General features: G+C 35.4%; 1 protein-coding gene across 3 annotated transcripts in view; it reads right to left on the reverse strand.

The window, feature by feature from the left end:
* The window catches only part of LOC123877784 (mushroom body large-type Kenyon cell-specific protein 1), a 268,246-nt gene that overhangs the window by 154,590 nt on the left and 107,287 nt on the right, over nt 1–6,369 (reverse strand). The gene's annotated exons all lie outside the window — the stretch shown is intronic.

The following is a 6,369-nucleotide window of genomic DNA, read 5'->3' on the forward strand; positions in this document are numbered from 1 at the left end:
TTGTTTTTTGTTGTTTTTTTTTTTTGCTTATTGCTTTCGTCTGGAGGCCGCGGTCAATGCGTACTTATTGTTGTACATAAGGGCTTTTACACAATGGCAGATTTTCAGCGACATATCACGGCCAAAATTACAGAGAAATTACATAAAATATAGAGGTTATCTTAAATAAGATCTTATTTCTGATCTAGCTAGGATAGCCAGTTTTTGGTCTTGTAACATTTTTTAAATTGTATATACCTACTTACCTAGGCTCACATGTAAGTCTCAAAAGAAAGAGAGAGAGAGTCTATAAGAGTTTACACGATAGAAAGAGAGGCGTTTGTTTTTCAGATCGCAGTGCTGCGCGAGCTGAATTTCACTTTATTCAATATCAAAATTTATTTACTTTTATTTACTAATTTATTTACTGTCGCTCGGTATATTTTAACATTGTTCTGTATTAACCTATATTTATGAACTCAGAAACTTTCCTCTTTCATTTGATATCCTATTCGATACAATAGCAAAAAAAAATTTTGGAGACCTCCTCTTTTTTTGGATGTAACATTGATTGACCAACACCTAAAAATCGGCCCAGTAATTTAGGCGATATGGTAGAACACACAGAATCTGATACAAATATACATACATAGACTGTTAAAAATAAAACCCTTCCTTTTGGCCTTGCCGTAGTCGGGTAAAAAAAAGTTAAGAGGGAAAATAAAATACAAACAGCTCAGTATAAAGGCAGCCTAACGGGATGTTGGTTGGCAGATGTGTTCGCATAAATTGAGTTATATGACTCAACTGCTCGCCGTACCCTGTCCTTTGCAGTATTCCGGAGCCCGAATTAATGGAAATTTAACATTATACTCATTTGACGTTTAATCACAGTGTTTATTATAAAACCTGTAAAGTTACTGATATGGTCCTGTACACGGTCAATACTCTATAATCACTTGCCAAAAGACATTATAGCCACGAATGAATTCCTTCCTTTAAGACAATAAGTATTAGTGAAATTTCTAATATAAAAAACTTAATACTCTATCAATGATTATTATTTAACTGATAAGATATAACGAATGCTTACTTAGCCTAGAATTATTACTTCCCAAATACAATTATGTAAAAATATTAATAATAATATTATTATTCAGGTCCTCCCACATCTTTATTCTACTTTATTTTATTATATACCTACTTTATCATTAAATTATTGTACTAACCCTATATCTACTAACCACATTATTTATTTTGTATTGTATTTGCATTTTGTATATTGCATCCTATAGTTACCGTCCGAAACTTCTGGCTTCACGGAAGACCAGCGCTGTGCCTGCGTTCCCGACACAGGCGCAGCAAATGCTGAGTGGAGTCCATTTTGGCACCACACACAACGCGTCCCATTTCATATTTTATTTATTTTAAGTTATTGTTGGTACCAAATAAACAGTTTTTCTTTCTTTCTTCTTTCTTTCTTTCTATTTTAATGAAAACATTGTATTCATGACTGTGTTATTGTATTAGTGCATGCCTGTGCAGAGCAGCAGTAACTGTATTTCTTAATATTGCTGGGTGGTGATGGAAGGCAGTCCAAATCAAAATTCACTTATTTTAACACCTGTCATTAAATTAAGAAGCATTTAAATTTTAAAGTTCGATGAGTACTTAGTCCTAATTCGCACGAGCGTTAAAAAAGCGTTGCGTTAAAACCCGGTTACCTGAAAATACAAAGTGCGCGTTAAAAAAGCGTTGACGTGTGAATGCATTTGTTCTATTTGAACGCTTTTTTAACGGACTTTAAAAAAGCTCTCGTGCGAATGAGGCCTTAAATAGCTGTAAGTCTGTCATATTTTAATTTGTAACTAATAATTATGAACAAATTAAATATTGTAATTGAATGGGTGGTACAAAAAATATTATCATTTTAATTTTTATTCATAAAAACGCTACATATTTACATACATGATTAAGACATTGTACTTGACTCAGTTGAAACGAGTTTTTGCGTAATGACATTATTTTTTTTTCGCGGAAGAAACGCAAAAGTTCAATGTCGTTCATGCCTCTGCAAATGTTTTGGATTTTTCTTCGATAAACCTGAATGCAGCTTTTTAATGATTTGTACTTTTTGTAAAACTGGTTTACAGATTTAGAATCAAACGTCTAAACAAGTGCAAATTAAAAATTTATATCACCCCCGACAAGTGAAGGTTACAGTAACTAGAAAAGAGCTGATAACTTTCAAACGGCTGAACCGATTTTCTTGGATTATAGCTAAGAACACTCTCGATAAAGCCACCTTTCAAACAAAAAAAAACTAAATTAAAATCGGTTCATTAGTTGAGGAGCTACGATGCCACAGACAGATACACACGTCAAACTTATAACACCCCTCGTTTTGGGTCGGGGGTTAAAAATACCTTTTGATAAAATAACTTTATACGACGACAATGAGTTACCTATAGGTATAATATTTTCAGAGCTCATCTACTTATGTAAGTTTCTTGATTTAACCATAACTTCTAAATGCCTGGACAGATTTAGATTTTCGGGGTATCGTTAAATCCTTACATCATCTGACAATGGCTATAATTTCTTTGAAAAAAAAAACAATATGGTGGTTGCATGGTGCCATTTTAATTTTTTCAATTCTTATATGTAAAAAGTATACGAATAAGTATATATAAATAAGTACTCACTCAATATTATTTTTTTGAAAGCATGTCTTTGTTTGGATGGGAAGGTAATATTGTATGCCTGTAATCGGTAATAGTTGACCTGTTTCACTTTTCCTTGACATCATATTACTAACATCTCGTCTTTTTACCCGACTTCAAAAGATTTATTATTAGATGTTAGTGTATTACATAGGTATACCTACCTATCTATTGGCTTGATTATTTATTATTAGTAAGTAGTTTAGAGTCTATCGGTCAAACAGAAATATCTCATAAAGCTTATTTTTAATCGCCTAAATATAATCCATATCCATTCTAATATAATAATGCGAAAGTGTATGTCTGTCTGCTAGCTTTTCATGGCCTATCTGTTCTATGACGAAAAGTACAAATGTTAAATACCTACTTGTATATCTACTGGAAACGGACATAGACTACTTTTTATTCCAGAAAATCAGAGGTCCCATGATTTTTCAAAAACCCAAATTCACGCGTATGAAGTCGTGGGTATCTTCTATGCTCTAAGTACTTAGGGCCGATTTTTCACTCGTCAAATAACTTTTATCTGAGAAATGAGGATTTGACAGTTTTTCTAAAGAAAATCTGTCATTACGCCTTTATTCCTGTGATAAAAGTTACCTATTTGACGATAGACAAGTGTAAATTAAAAATTTATAACACCCCCGACGATCCAAAGTATTTGAGTTTTCCAAAACATCATTTTCAAATAAATAATTATGTATTTAGGCAACGTCCATCTTGACAGCTTGACATTTGTCTATTGACATAATATTATGAACCTAACGGTTATCTAACCTTCTTTTCTACAAGAAAACTAGAAAAGAGCTGATAACTCTTAAACGGCTGAACCAATTTTTTTAGATTATAGCTAAGAACACTCTCGATCAAGCCACCTTTCAAACAAAAAAAACTAAATTAAAATCGGTTCATTCGTTTAGGCGCTACGATGCCACAGACAGATACACAGATACACAGATACACAGATACAGAGATACACAGACACACAGATACACAGATACACACGTCAAACTTATAACACCCCTCTTTTTGGGTCGGGGGTTAAAAAATCGGCGCTTTCAATATTATTGTAACAAGTACCTATAACAAACAGAATGCCCGCGACTTCGTCCACGTGGACTATGCAAATTTCAAAGCTCTCACTCCATTTCGCCCCCTTAGGAGTGGAATTTTCAAAAATCCTTTATTAACGGCTGTCCAGTGTCCACATCATAATATCTATCTGCATGCCTAGCCTGATCCATCCAGTAGTTTGAGCTGTGCGTTGATAAATCAGTCAGTCAGTTAACCACACGGCTTATGACAGATCGTAGAGTGTCAAAACGGCTGTTGACGCGGGAAAATTCAATGTTAATCGGCCATTATGATGCTATTCCTGTCGCAGACACTAGATATAGTCTGTCGCAATACTAACGTGCGTTTACAGAGCTTGTGCACTGTACGTTCTTAGTCTAGCGGTCATAAAGTGATGTAACTAGTGCATAATAGGCGCTAACGCATGAACGTCGATGATATGATACTTATTTTTTTTTTAATTTAAGTATTTGTACCTAATATAAATAAAAGTACCTAAAAGAAATCGGTCAAGTGTGAGTCGGAAGGGTTCAGTACCATCTATCATAAGAAATTCCACTTCTGAACTTTTAAAATTTTCAAAGCGGCCATTTTGAAATTTTTATTTATTGTTATACCTACCGGAAAAAAAATAGGTAAACATTCTGTGAAAATTTCAACTCTCTCAGTCTATTACGGTTCACAAGATACAGCCCATTGACAGACGGACGAACGGACGGATAGGTCTCGTTGGCACCCTTTGTATACGGAACATTAGTAGAGCAGGTTAGCTATAGGGCCTATAGGACAAAACTAATTCGTAGCATGAAAGTAGGTGTCTACGTAGACAGATTGCAACAGCCTCCAGTGTAGCCTAGACCGGCATGGCAGCTGTACCAATTAGTTAGGTCGTCGCAACGTAACATTGACCGTTAACGCCGAGTTGCCGGCTAGACCACGTTTTACAATATGTCGCTAATCACCAATATCCATAGGTATTATAACTGCGAAATTGTTTTTTCTATTCATTATAGGCAAGCTTGACCACAATCACACCTGATGGAAAGTGATGATGTGGCCTAAGATGGGACGCGTTTACCTAAAGCATGCCTATTCACTCTTGTTTGTTGGTTTGTCTAGCAATCGCGTCGAAATTGAACAACGGATCGGCCTGGAGAGCGACATAGGCTACTTTTTATCCCGGAATATCAAAGAGTTCCCACGCGATTTTCAATAATCTAAATCCATGAGGGCGAAGTCAGAAACATCAATTTGTTTATAATATTAGTAGAGAAAGTTAGTTATAGAGTAGCAAGACAAAACAAATGAAATGACATTAATTAATACTCGTAGCATGAAAGTAGGTGTCTACGTAGACAGATTGCAACAGCCTCCAGTGTAGCCTAGACCGGCATGGCAGCTGTACCAGTTAGTTAGGTCGTCGCAACGTAACATTGACCGTTAAGAGGGGTCTCTCCGTCACTCGCTTCATACAAACGTAGTTCCAGTTTCATTTGAATATTAAGCAACCAAAGTCCATGAAATTTTGCAGACATATTCTAGAAACTAATATCTATGTCTGTGGTTTTCCAGATTTCTGTTAAAATATTCGGTTTCAAAGTTACGCGGTCTTAAAAATTTACATACAAATCTTTGAGCCCCTGTAATTTTAAAACTACATATTTTTAGAAAAATCTAAAACACCACAGACACAGATATTAGTTTCTAGAATATGTCTGCAAAATTTCATGGACTTTGGTTGCTTATTATTCAAATGAAATTGGAACTACGATTGTATGAAGCGAGTGACGGAGAGAGCCCTGTTAACGCCGAGTTGCCGGCTAGATCATGTTGACGTCTTGTAATATGTCGCTTATCATCAATACCCAGCAATATCTGTACTCTTTACTAATATTATAAATGCGAAAGGGGGTTTGTTTACTTGTCCTTCCTTCACGTCCTAAGCAACCAATCGACTTGATTTTAGGTATAGACGTAAGTAGATAGATAGATAGAAGTCTTTATTGCACACAAAAACACATGTAAAGGAACACAACACAGAAAGAAGAAAACAGAAAAAATAATTGCGTGCAAAGGTGGCCTTATTGCTTAGAGCAATCTCTACCAGACAACCTTTGCTGAAAGGAGAAGCTAGTGAAGTGAAGCTAGTTGAAAGGATGGGTGGGATGAGTAACATAGGCTACTTTTCATTCCAGAAAATCAATGAGGTCCCGCGGGAATTTTAAAAACCTAAATCCAAGCGAACGAAGACGCGGGTATCTACTAGATGCATGTGATAATTCAAAAGTACTTGTAAAAGTTCAATTGAATAAAAAATATTTTATTTATTTATTTATACAAGGAACCAAAAGCCTAATTTGCTATAATCCGCTAAACCAAACAAATCTGTATGGTGCAACATGCAGCATGCGACATGCATCGCCCGCCCTCCCACTGATAAACATGCAGGAAAAGCCACTCAGAAACCTAGTTTCGCTCGATCAATTATGCACTAAAAGTAGATCTACTTCTAAATAATAGCTGACATAAATACGATTATGTTCTCAAAATCGCATCTAAATGGAGAAAGTGTTTCAAGTCAATCACGGAACGA

The sequence above is a fragment of the Maniola jurtina genome, chromosome 24 (genome assembly GCF_905333055.1).
Source record: "Maniola jurtina chromosome 24, ilManJurt1.1, whole genome shotgun sequence".
NCBI lineage: Eukaryota > Metazoa > Arthropoda > Insecta > Lepidoptera > Nymphalidae > Maniola > Maniola jurtina.